Source organism: Musa acuminata, chromosome BXJ2-7 (genome assembly GCF_036884655.1).
Source record: "Musa acuminata AAA Group cultivar baxijiao chromosome BXJ2-7, Cavendish_Baxijiao_AAA, whole genome shotgun sequence".
NCBI lineage: Eukaryota > Viridiplantae > Streptophyta > Magnoliopsida > Zingiberales > Musaceae > Musa > Musa acuminata.
Window position 1 is genome coordinate 20,569,836 of NC_088344.1, and position 13,399 is coordinate 20,583,234.

Consider the following 13,399-nt stretch of genomic DNA (forward strand, 5'->3'; position numbering starts at 1 on the left):
GTAGATTTTGGACACCGAATACTTACCCAAACATTTTTTTCAAATGAGCCTATAGACGCTGTAAAATAGAGTTCAAGATTTCTGATCTATCGCTACTAAAATGCCTATAACTCCCTGTTGAAAATTCTGATTTGTACCAAACTGATTTTATTTGAAACTAGACTTGAAACTCTTTCTTTTGACATATGGTTTGAAAATTTTGGAATTCAATTGCCTACCCTATTTTCTGTTGAATCCGACCCTATAAATTCTGCAAAACAGTGATTGTGATTTTGACCTTGTGTTACCAAATCAGAGGTAACTCTGTGTTGGGAGCCTTGTTTCATATGAAATCTGTTCCATCCAAATATAGATTGATATATGGTTTGACCATATTCTTCTTATGGGTTATGTAGCAAAATTGTTATTCTGAAATATTTGTTTGATGTGCCACTGGAATTCTGTCCGAAATCGAGCTTTGGTCGATTTCGCGTATTCTGTTCTATTCCTTTGATTACTTGAATTCATCTAACCTTCTTATTTGAATTGAGCTAACTATAATTGGATTCCCTGTACACTCTTGCTTCCATTTTCCTTTCTAATATGAATACATTTGTGAGAGATTTGTTCCTTGCGTCATTTGTTCTTAAAAAGGCACATGTAAGCTTCGTTGTTCCGCGTGTGCTTCCGATGTATGCTACTTATTATTGAAATTACCCTTTTGTACTCTGGTGTGTGGGATTGTCTGGACCTTTGCCAGAAATGGTAAAAGGTATGCGCTATTTGCCCGCTATGTGGGGTCCCGCTATGAGGGATATTCTGTTTGCGCTTGTTGCCCGCTACGTGGGTATGTGATTAGAGCCTGCGATGCTCTGCCGGCCCCCTTTGACTTCACCTAGACGTGGGTGGATGGAGCTCCCAGACGTGGGAGACTTTTGTCAAGTGGTCATTCAGAAATGGATGAATCACATTCTGACTGAGATCCCACTACACCCTCTATATGTTTGATATGACATCCAGAGTTTTGGTGAGTTTGTTTCTGTTCATACTCTGGATAAGATTGATATGATTGCAACGTCAAGGACGACGTTTGAGCTCTTGTACGATATGTGTACCGATATGCTCTGAAAGGCTTCATTCCCTGATGATTTTGCTTCGAAATGTTCCATATGCCGTTGATATGCTTCGAAACATTTTATATGCCATTGATAAGCTCCGATATGTTTCCTTTGTCTCTGATATGCTCCAATTACTCTATGCTCCATCTATCAGGAACCTAATGGGTATGATTGGAAGGACAATTGTGATTCTGCTCCTAATGATATTATGTCTACGAAATCGTATATTCTGCTTTGTGTTTTGAAACTGTATCTTTTTGGAAATCGTACTATTTTGATATGGATATGTTAGTCACTTGCTGAGTCTTTATGCTCACCCCGTTTGTTGATAAATTTTTCAGGATAGCGTATCGCTTGCTTAAATGTTAAGATTGGGCTGAGGCAGTGGAAAGTTTAGAAGACGTTGGGCAGAACTTTTGTTAGCATATATGTAGTTGTGTATATAGCTACCTTGCATATAATGAAATGTGACTATGAATCTAAACCTGTGGATTTTGTGTAAGTTAAAGGATCCCTCATGTATAGGGTTTTGGAATGTTAAATTAAATTTGTGTAATGGTATGAACTTATGGTAAATCGATGATTGTGGTGACTGCTTAGATTCCCCACTTGTGGATTTATATTGTGGTTTTTATTTTGATGAGTTGAGTTCAGATTGTATGAATTATCGAGAGATGTGTGCTATGTTTATGAATTGCACAGGGTTATGAATTGGTAGATTATAGAAGTGAAATTTTTGATCTGAATGTTTTCTCAATGACCTCAAATATGTGTTTGGATCCTGGGTTTGTTGTGATGAAGATCTTAAATATTGTCGATATTTTGTCGGGTCGTGACAGAGGTGGTATCAGAGCATGATTTGAGAATCACTAAGAATATTATCTTTATTTGAGGTTTATTGACTGTCATTAGAGATTGATCAAAGAAAATGTTCTTTTGATGTTTTAGGAAGCGAGGATGACGAGATCATCTGGTTCTCCTGTTGCATCTACTGCTGATCAATTGAGTGGTATTATGCGGACTTCGGAGACTATGGCACAAGTGATGCAACAACAACAACAACCTGTCCAACAAGGAAATAATGATGGGACAGAGACATCAAACCAGACGGGGTTGGGAATTGGACAGTTTAAGAAGCTTAGTCCTCCCAGTTTCAGTGGTGAGTCTGATCCAATGGTGGCAGAACGATAGATGATGCAGATAGAGAAAATATTTGATGCCTTAAGTTACTCTAATGAACGAAAGGTTTTTCTTGCCACCTTTATGCTGGAAGGAGAAGCTGAACACTGGTGGAGAATGATTAAGAGGATGTCTGAAATCAAACATGAGCCAATGACTTAGAAGTTATTCCAAGAAAAGTTTAACGACAAATATTTTTCAGATTGCATGAGAGAGCAAAAAGAATTGGAGTTCTTGAATCTTATCCAGGGAAGTATGACGGTTACAAAGTATGAATCTAAATTCACTGAGCTCTCCAGATTTGCCACACATATGACTGATGATGAATCTAGAAAGGCAAGAAGGTTTGAAAGGGGATTACGGCCGGCAATAAGAAGCCGAATGTCAGCTTTAAAATTACAGACATATGCTGATACGGTAGAAAGAGCTTTGAAAATTGAAAGAGACATGGAGGAAATTCAAGAAATCATTGGCAAGAACAAAAGGGACAAATTTACTAGCAAAAGCAGGAGAGAAAATGAATATGAAGATAGTAACAAGAGGTTTAAGACATCTGGATTTGAGAAAAGGAAACCATTGGGGATGACTCAGTTATGTGCAAAATGTGGATTAAATCATGAAACAAACCGGTGTTTTCGGGTGACTGGAGCATGTTTTGGTTGTGGAAAGCTAGGTCATCAACTAAGAGATTACCCACTGAACAGAAAAAAAAGAGCCACTGTCTCCTAGACCCTCAGCCCATGCTAGAGTATACGCTATCACTGAACAAGATTCTAAAGCTTCTAAATCAGTGGTGGAAGGTATTCTTCATGTTTCTAAAAGAAATGCAAAAGTTTTGTTTGATCCCGGCTCCAACTTATCGTTTGTTTCAAAATACTTTGCTTGTCACTTGGATATTCCACCTAAACCCCTGGATTATATGTTATATGTAACAACTGCTGTTGAAGATTCATTGGCAACAAACTTGGTCTACCCATCTTGTTTGATCTCTATTGGAGACCATGAACTCTTGGCTGATTTGATTCTCCTAGAGATCCAGGGTTTTGATATTATACTTGGCATGGATTGGTTATCTTCTCATCACGCTAGTATTGATTGTTACAAAAAAATAATTACTTTCTGCATACCAGATCAGCCTATATTTATCTTTGAGGGCATTAGGCATGATATGCCTCCTAGCTTAATATCAGCACTTCAAGCTTATCGTTTTATGCAGAAAGGGTGTTTTTGTTATATGGTGTGTGTAAAGGAACATTCAAATCAGGAAACCCACCTAGATGAAATTTCAGTGGTCAAAGAATTTCCTGATGTATTCCCTGATGACTTGCCTGGTTTACCTCTAGATAGAGAGGGTGAATTTGCTATTGATCTAGTCCCCAATACAACCCCAATATCTAAGCCTCCCTACAGAATGGCACCACTCGAGCTAGAAGAGTTAAAGAAGCAAATACAAGAATTATTAGATAAGAGTTTCATACGACCCAGTGTATCCCATTGGGGTGCTCCGGTACTATTAGTGAAGAAGAAGGATGGAACATTGAGGCTTTGTATTGATTATAGACAATTGAATCAGGTGACCATCAAAAACAAATATCCCATACCTAGAATTGATGATTTGTTTGATCAACTGCAGGGTGCACAAGTATTCTCTAAGATTGACCTGAGGTCAGGTTATTATCAGTTGAAGATCAAGGAGGAGGATATTTCAAAAACAGCTTTCAGAACTCGATATGGTCATTATGAATTCTTAGTGATGCCTTTTGGTCTGACAAATGCCCCTGCAGCTTTTATGGAACTAATGAATAGGATATTTCAACTACTCTTGGATATCTGTGTAATTGTATTTATTGATGACATATTGGTGTATTCAAAGAGTAATCAGGAGCATGAGGAACACTTGAGAGATGTATTGTCCATACTAAGAGAAAAGAAGTTGTATGCGAAGTTCAACAAATGTGAATTTTGGTTGAATGAAGTTGCTTTCTTAGGTCATGTGATTTCAGGGAAGGGTATATCTGTTGATCCAAAGAAAATAGAAGCTGTAGTTGAATGGGAAGTACCAACAAATGTAACAGAGGTTAGAAGTTTCTTGGGCATGGCAGGATATTACAGGAGATTTGTGGAGGGATTTTCTCGAATTGCTCAACCTCTCACCAAACTCACTAAGAAGAATATGAAATTTGTATGGGGTGATGACTGTGAGCAAAGCTTTCAAGAGTTAAAAAGAAGATTGACTAGTGCCCCTATTCTCACTATTCCAAGTGGTAGTGAGGGATTTGTAGTTTATACTGATGCTTCAAGAAAGGGCCTAGGATGTGTTTTGATGCAAGAAGGGAGAGTGATTGCTTATGCTTCTAGGCAACTTAAAGGTTATGAATTGAATTATCCAACTCATGATTTGGAATTGGCAGCAATTATTTTTGCTCTAAAGATTTGGAGACATTATTTGTATGGTCGACAGTTTGAAATTTTCACTGATCACAAGAGTTTAAAATATATTTTCACTCAGAAGGAGTTGAACATGAGGCAGCGAAGATGGATAGAACTTCTGAAGGATTATGATTGTGCCATCCGTTATCACCCAGGCAAGGCCAATGTTGTAGCTGATGCACTTAGTAGGAAATCTATAAGTTTTATGGCTAGTCTGGTCGTGAAGCAATGGAAGCTAATAGAAGAAAATTTTGATTTGAAAGCTTTGAGGAAAGAGCAAGACTCGATGATTTTGATGGCCTCCATTCAAGTGCAGTCTGATCTTATGCAACAAATTAAGGAAGGACAATTACGAGATCCACATTTAATCTACTTGAGGAGTGAAGTAGAAAAGGGATTGAAGCCACAATTTCAAATTTCAAAGGATGGCCTATTGAGATTTGGGGAGAGAGTATGTGTACCAAATGAACTAGATATCAAGAATCAAATCCTAACTGAAAGTCATACTTCAAAGTACACCCTACACCCTGGGAGCACTAAGATGTATAGAGATCTTCAAAGTCATTATTGGTGGGAAGGCATGAAGAAGGAAATTGCAATGTATGTTTCAAAATGTTTGACGTGTCAGCAAATCAAAGTAGAACACCAAAGACCTGGAGGGTTACTGCAACCTTTAGTTATTCCTGAATGGAAATGGGAATGTATTACTATGGACTTTGTTTCGGGACTACCCAGAACCTCGAGGAAGCATGATGCTATTTGGGTTATCATTGATAGGTTAACAAAATCTACACATTTCCTACCGGTTAATATGACTTATTCACTTGATAGACTTGCAGATTTATATGTTAATGAAATAGTAAGACTTCATGGTATTCTAAAGGAGATCATCTCTGATAGAGACTCCAGATTTCTCTCTAGATTCTGGAGAAGATTACAGGAATCTATGGGCACTAAAGTCAAGTTTAGTACTGCATATCATCCTCAAACTAATGGTCAGTCAGAGAGAACAATTCAAACACTTGAGGATTTGCTTAGAGCCTATGTTATGGATTGGAAAGGTGAATGGGATAAGGATATTTCACTTGTTGAGTTCACGTATAATAATAGTTATCATTCAAGTATTCAGATGGCTCCTTATGAAGCTCTATATGGACGAAAGTGCATAACACCTATATGTTGGGAGGAAGTTGGAGACAGAAAGTTGTTAGCACCGGACAAGGTATAAGAAACTACCGAGAAAATTCAAGTTATAAGGAAAAGGTTAAAAGCTGCTCAGAGTTGTCAAAAGAGTTATGCCGACAATAGAAGGCGAGATATTGAGTTTGAAATCGAAGATTTGGTATTCTTAAAAGTCTCCCCTTCCAAAGGTATTATAAGGTTTGGGAAGAAAGGAAAATTAAGCCCAAGATTTGTTGGACCTTTTGAGGTTATTGAGAGGGTTGGTTCTGTCGCTTACAGGATTGCCTTACCACCAGCATTGAGCCATGTCCATGATATATTTCATGTCTCGATGATTAGAAAGTATATGTATGACCCTTCTCACATCATTAAGTATGAGCTGGTGGAGATCGATAAAGATTTATCCTATGTGGAAGAGCCTATTCAGATTATTGATAAGAAAGAAAAAGTCCTAAGGAATCGGGTCATTCCACTAGTTCAAGTAATTTGGAGACATCATTCTGGAGCGGAGACAACTTGGGAGCTAGAAGAGGAAATGAAAAAGGTGTATCCTCGTCTTTTCATCGAATAGAGGTACGATAAATTTAGAGGACTAAATTTTTCTTTTAAGGGGGGGAGAGTGTAACACCCCTCATTTCCGAATGTTCGTATAAATTTCTAGTGATAATGTAAGCATCTATTTTAATTGACAAAAGAAATAGAGTATGAATCAGAGGTAACTTATTTGTAAGATTTGGGCGATCTGTTCAAAAAAAAAAAAGAGAAAAGAAAGAATCTGAGGACCTATATGTAAACCCTAAGGACCTAATCGTGAATATGATAAAAACAAGGACTAAACTGCAAAATACACCAAGGTCAAAATTTGCAAAGGCAAGTGTTCTAACCCCATCCTACAGAAGTATTAGACTCTGTTTTTATGTTGATTCAAAATAAATTGGAAGATTTCTGTTTTGAAACTGATATGACTCTTTTTGGACCTAAAACCATGGATTCTGAAATATTTTCGGTAAACTGACCCCTATACACTGCTTCGGCTGTGAGTTTTAGTATAAGATGTGAATTCAGGCAGGAACTATTTTGTTTGTAATTAGACTCTTATGTCTTTCTTTTGACACCGATTTTGTAGATTTTGGAAACCGAATACTTACCCAAACATTTTTTTCAAATGAGCCTATAGACGCTGTAAAACAGAGTTCAAGATTTCTGACCTATCGCTACTAAAATGCCTATAACTCCCTGTTGAAAATTCTGATTTGTACCAAACTGATTTTATTTGAAACTAGACTTGAAAATCTTTCTTTTGACATATGGTTTGAAAATTTCAGAATTCAATTGCCTACCCTATTATCTGTTGAATCCGACCCTATAAATTCTGCAAAACAGTGATTGTGATTTTGACCTTGTGTTACCAAATCAGAGGTAACTCTGTGTTGGGAGCCCTGTTTCATATGAAATCTGTTCCATCCGAATATAGATTGATATATGGTTTGACCATAGTCTTATTATGGGTATTGGAGCAAAATTGTTATTCTGAAATATTTGTTTGATGTGCCACTGGAATTCTGTCCGAAATCGAGCTTTGGTCGATTTCGCGTATTCTGTTCTATTCCTTTGATTACTTGAATTCGTCTAAACTTCTTATTTGAATTGAGCTAACTATAATTGGATTCCCTGTACACTCTTGCTTCCATTTTCCTTTCTAATATGAATACATTTGTGAGAGATTTGTTCCTTGCGTCATTTGTTCTTAAAAAGGCACATGTAAGCTTCGTTGTTCCGCGTGTGCTTCCGATGTATGCTACTTATTGTTGAAACTGCCCTTTTGTACTCTAGTGTGTGGGATTGTCTGGACCTTTGCCAGAAATGGTAAAGGGTATGCGCTATTTGCCTGCTATGTGGGGTCCCGCTATGAGGGATATTCTGTTTGCGCTTGTTGCCCGCTACGTGGGTATGTGATTAGAGCCTGCGATGCTCTGCCGGCCCCCTTTGACTTCACCTAGACGTGGGTGGATGGAGCTCCCAGACGTGGGAGACTTTTGTTAGGTGGTCATTCAGAAATGGATGAATCACATTCTGACTGAGATCCCACTACACCCTCTATATGTTTGATATGACATCCAGAGTTTTGGTGAGTTTGTTTCTGTTCATACTCTGGATAAGATTGATATGATTGCAACGTCAAGGACGACGTTTGAGCTCTTGTACGATATGTGTACCGATATGCTCTGTAAGGCTTCATTCCCTGATGATTTTGCTTCGAAATGTTCCATATGCCGTTGATATGCTTCGAAACATTTTATATGCCATTGATAAGCTCCGATATGTTTCCTTTGTCTCTGATATGCTCCAATTACTCTATGCTCCATCTGTCAGGAACCTAATGGGTATGATTGGAAGGACAATTGTGATTCTGCTCCTAATGATATTATGTCTACGAAATCGTATATTCTGCTTTGTGTTTTGAAACTGTATCTTTTTGGAAATCATACTATTTTGATATGGATATTTTAGTCACTTGCTGAGCTCTTTATGCTCACCCCGTTTGTTGATAAATTTTTCAGGATAGCATATCGCTTGCTTAAATGTTAAGATTGGGCTGAGGCAGTGGAAAGTTTAGAAGACGTTGGGCAGAACTTTTGTTAGCATATATGTAGTTGTGTATATAGCTACCTTGCATCTAATGAAATGTGACTATGAATCTAAACCTGTGGATTTTGTGTAAGTTAAAGGATCCCTCATGTATAGGGTTTTGGAATGTTAAATTAAATTTGTGTAATGGTATGAGCTTATGGTAAATCGATGATTGTGGTGACTGCATAGATTTCCCCACTTGTGGATTTATATTGTGGTTTTTATTTTGATGAGTTGAGTTCAGATTGTATGAATTATCGAGAGATGTGTGCTATGTTTATGAATTGCACAGGGTTATGAATTGGTAGATTATAGAAGTGAAATTTTTGATCTGAATGTTTTCTTAGTGACCTCAAATATGTGTTTGGATCCTGGGTTTGTTGTGATGAAGATCTTAAATATTGTCGATATTTTGTCGGGTCGTGACAGCACCGCCCAGTCTCGCTCGGAGACTGAGCCCCAAGCGGTGCCACTGCCTGGCTGGGGCGGTTGCACCTCCCAGTCTCGCTCGGAGACTGAGCCCAGGCGATGCAACCTCCTACCTTACTAAAAAAGTTTAATATGAAAAACTCAAAGGCTATTAACACTCCTATGAGCACCTCCACTAAGTTAGAAATTGATGAAAGTGGAGAAAGCTTCGATCAAAAAACTTATAGGGGTATGATAGGAAGTTTACTTTACCTCACTGCAACTAGACCAGACATCATGTTCGGTGTAGGACTTTGTGCTAGATTTCAATCAAACCCTAAGATATCTCATCTCAAAGCAGTAAAAAGAATACTTAGATATCTTAATGGTACCACAAATCTAGGATTATGGTACCCAAAATCAAAGAATCTTGAGTTAATTGCTTATGCTGATGCGGACTTTGCTAGCTGTAGACTAGATAGAAAAAGCACATCAGGAACATGTCAATTTTTAGGACATGCCATTGTTTCCTGGTCATCTAAGAAACAAAGCTCGATTGCACTATCAACAACCGAAGCTGAATATATTGCAGCAAGTGCATGCTGTGCACAAGTTGTATGGATGAAAAACACCTTAGAAGATTATAAAGTTCATCTTAAAAATATTCCCATTAAATGTGATAACACAAGTGCAATATGCTTAACAAAGAATCCTATACAACACTCAAGAACAAAACATATTGATATTAGACATCACTTTATAAGAGATCATGTTACTAATCATGACGTAATCATAGAGTTCATTAATACTAAACATCAACTAGCTTATATTTTTACAAAACCTCTAAGTGAAGAGCAATTTGATTTCATAAGAAGAGAATTAGGAATGTTGATGTGTCCGAATACATAAACTAGTTAAACTTATTTTTTGGACTTTATTGAATGATCAAATCACTTGATTGCCATTACATGCCTAAATAACATGTTGTAAATTATGTGTTGAATATAAAAATATTTTATCTTCATGATTGTATTTGAAAATCTGTAGCATAGTCTTGTCCGAATGCATGAAAGTGTTCATTTCATTTTCAGATTCGCTTAACAATTGGAATGCTAAAAATCGGATTTTCTCATACACTCTTATGAAAAATATTTTTCTAAATGATTTGATGAAATGATTCCTGCTTATGAATTCCATCTTGAAATATGGATGATAGTATTTTTACTTGCAAAAAGCTGTTTCACACACATATCTTGACTCAAAGTAAACTCACAAATAGTTGGTATCACAAATGGCTTTCCTCCTTCATGCAAAAAGATTATAACAAATAAAAAGGAAGAAGTATTCAAAGCAATCTACGTATCATGCCTTCCTTTATATGCTTGATTTCCTATCACTTACTATTGGAAAATAACATGAACCCAGTAAAGGCATGAACAATTATCGCACTTATGCTCAAAATTTGCTTATATTGTTATCCTAGTATCAAAACTACCATGCTTTTTGTTGATGACAAAGGGGGAGAAATATATGAATTGATGCTATAAACACTGATGCTATGATTATGCCATGCTTGCATCACCAAGAGATATATGAACAGATGCAATGATTAATTTGCATTATGCCTTGTTTGTATCATGTCAAGATATAAAACAAAAAAACTTGCATTGTAATTCTACGAGTTGATATCTTACCATGTGATGAAATGCAATACTTGCTAAAATATTTGGAATATGTACATCATGTAATGATATCAAAATCTTACTTTGCAGCTTTATATGTTGATATCTTACAATATGATGAATTGCTACTATTACCATCATTCAAACTTGTTATGTAAAATTTGAAAATGAATGTCAAGCCTTGATATCATCTTCAGAGAGATACATCATGATGGGAGTATTAATAAGTTCAAATGATTCTAACTTATCAATATGTCTCTTGAATTTTTAGGTTTTGAATTCAAGAATGACTTATCTCAAGTATGGCATATAGATAGGGGGAGTTAAGGTTAACTCCATTATCAATTGATTGTCATCATCAAAAAGGGGGAGATTGTTGAATCTCGGATTTTGATGATGAAGTCAATTGTCATTTGTTATCTAATCTATATGCTGAGATAAGTATGCAGGATTAACTACGATGAAAGTAAGACATGTAGCAGGAGTTGCGTCGGAGTCAAGACAATGATCACGTTGGGAGTTCGAGAGTTCGACGGAAGTTCGGACAGTCGTCGGAGGTTCTGCGGGAACAAATCGGAGAAGTCCATAAGCTTGCCAAAGAAGCTCGTCAGAACTCGCCAAGTGAATTGTCACAAGTCCAGGAGTTTGCCGGAAGTCCGCAGGAGCATCACCGAAGGTTCATCAGATGATCGACGGAAGTTCACCGAAAGCTCGCCGGAAGAAGCGATTGACGCATCGGAGCAAGTTGTAGTAAATGTCTTAGGGAATATCGTAGTTAGCACAATGATTAAGTTGGAAATGGGAGTTGATCCCATTAACTTAATCTTGGGGCAATTGGGCCCCTGAAAAACCCAAATTGGGCCGAATGGATCAACCCATTCGGACCCTGATTTCTGCCAGGCGGTTGAACCGCCCAAGGCAGGAGGTTGCACCGCCTGGGCTCAGTCTTAGAGCGAGACTGGGAGGTGTGTAATATCCCTCACTTTTGAAAATTTATTAATAAGGATTTATATGTAAATTGGAGGATCTATATGTAAATATAGAAATTTCAAGGACTAAACTGTAAGTTGCAAAAAGAAAAAAATAAAGAAAACTGAAAATTTTGGTTTTATCCTATCGCCTCCCATGCACTCTCTATTTCTTCGAGAAGCAGAGAGGAGCGGTGGGGCGTGAGGAGAGAAGAAAGAAGAAGAAGAGGGAAAAGAAGAGAGGAGGAAGAGGGAGAAGAGAAGAAAAGAAGAAGAAGAAGAAGAGAGGGAAGATGGAGAGGAGAGAGAGAGGCAGCAGCAGCAGCTAGGGCTGCTGCACCTCTGTTTCCCGCAGGTGGAAACAGAGGAGAGGATGTGTGGGGCGTTGGGGAGGAGAAGGGAAGAAGAAGAAGAAGAAGAAGACGAAGAAGAGAGGAGGATAATTACGGCAAGGCTGCAGTGAGGAGGTGTGTGGCGTTGGGAGGAAAAGGGAAGAGGAGAAGAAGAGAAGGAGAAGAAGAGGGAAAAGAGAGGGACAAGGGAGAGGAGCGAGAGGTGGCAGCAGCTAGGGCTGCAGCACCTCTATTTCCTGCAGGTGGAAACAGAGGAGAGGTGTGGGGCGTTCAAAGAGAAGAAGAAGAAGAAGAGGAAGCAGGAGAAGAGGTTGTGATACCTTTGTTTCCTGCAGAGGAAACAGAGGAGAGGGTGTGTGTGACGCCGGGGAAGAAGGGGCTGCAGCTGCGGCGACGACAGCTGCAGTTGGAAGAGAAGAAGAAGAGGAAGATGAGCAGGGGAGGAAGAAGAGGATCCGGCCGTGGCTGCGGCCGCGATTGTAGCAGTTGCAGCGGGGAGAGAAGAAGAAGAAAGGAAGGAGAAGGAAGAGGAGAAGGGAAAGAAGTAGCTGCGGTTGCGGCAGTGGCAGCTGCAGCTGTGGCAGGGAAAGAGAAAAAGGAAAGGAAGAAGAAGAGAAAGGGAAGGAGAGGAAGAAGAGAGGAAGAGGAGAAGGGGCTGTGGCTGCGGTGATGGCAGCTGCAGTTGGAAGAGAAGAAGGAGAGGAAGATGAGCAGGGGAGGAAGAAGAGGCTGCGGCCGCGGTTGAGGCTGCGACTGCAGCAGTGCAGCTGGGAAAGAAAAGAAAGGAAAGGGGGAAAAAGGGGCTGTGGAAAGGATTGCGGCCACAGTGGCAGTGACTGCGTATGCAGCAGCTGTGTCTGCGAAAGAAGAGGAGGAAGGAAGTAGTGCAGTGGAAGGGGCAGCGATTGTGGCAGCGACAGCGGTGGTGGCTGTGGCAGCTGCGTTTGGGAAAGAAAACGAAGGAATGAGAGTAAGAGAGAGTAGGTGACTATGCCTCTATGTTCTGCATGAGCTACAGTTGTGAAGGAAAAGTAGAAGGATTTGGGCTAACACCTTCTTTAGATCTTCGGATCAAAATCTTTTCTCTTGCAAGTGTTCTGATCCTTTCTATTGCAAGCTTTCTAATCTTTTCTCTTGCATGTGTTCTGATCCTTTCTATTGCAAGCTTTCTAATCTTTTCTCTTACAAGTTGTAATATCGCTCACTTTTGAAAATTATTAATAATGATTTATATGTAAATTGGAGGACCTATATGTAAATATATATTTTTCAAGGACTAAACTGTTAAGTTGTAAAAAAGAAAAAAAAAATAAAGAAAACCGAAAATTTCGGTTTTATCCCACCGCCTCCCATGCACTCTCTCTGTTGAGCGGTGGGGCGTGGGGAGAAGAAGAAGAGAAGTTGAGGGAGAAGAGAAGAAAAGAAGAAGAAGAGGGAAAAGAAGAGAGAAGGAAGAGGGAGAAGAGAAG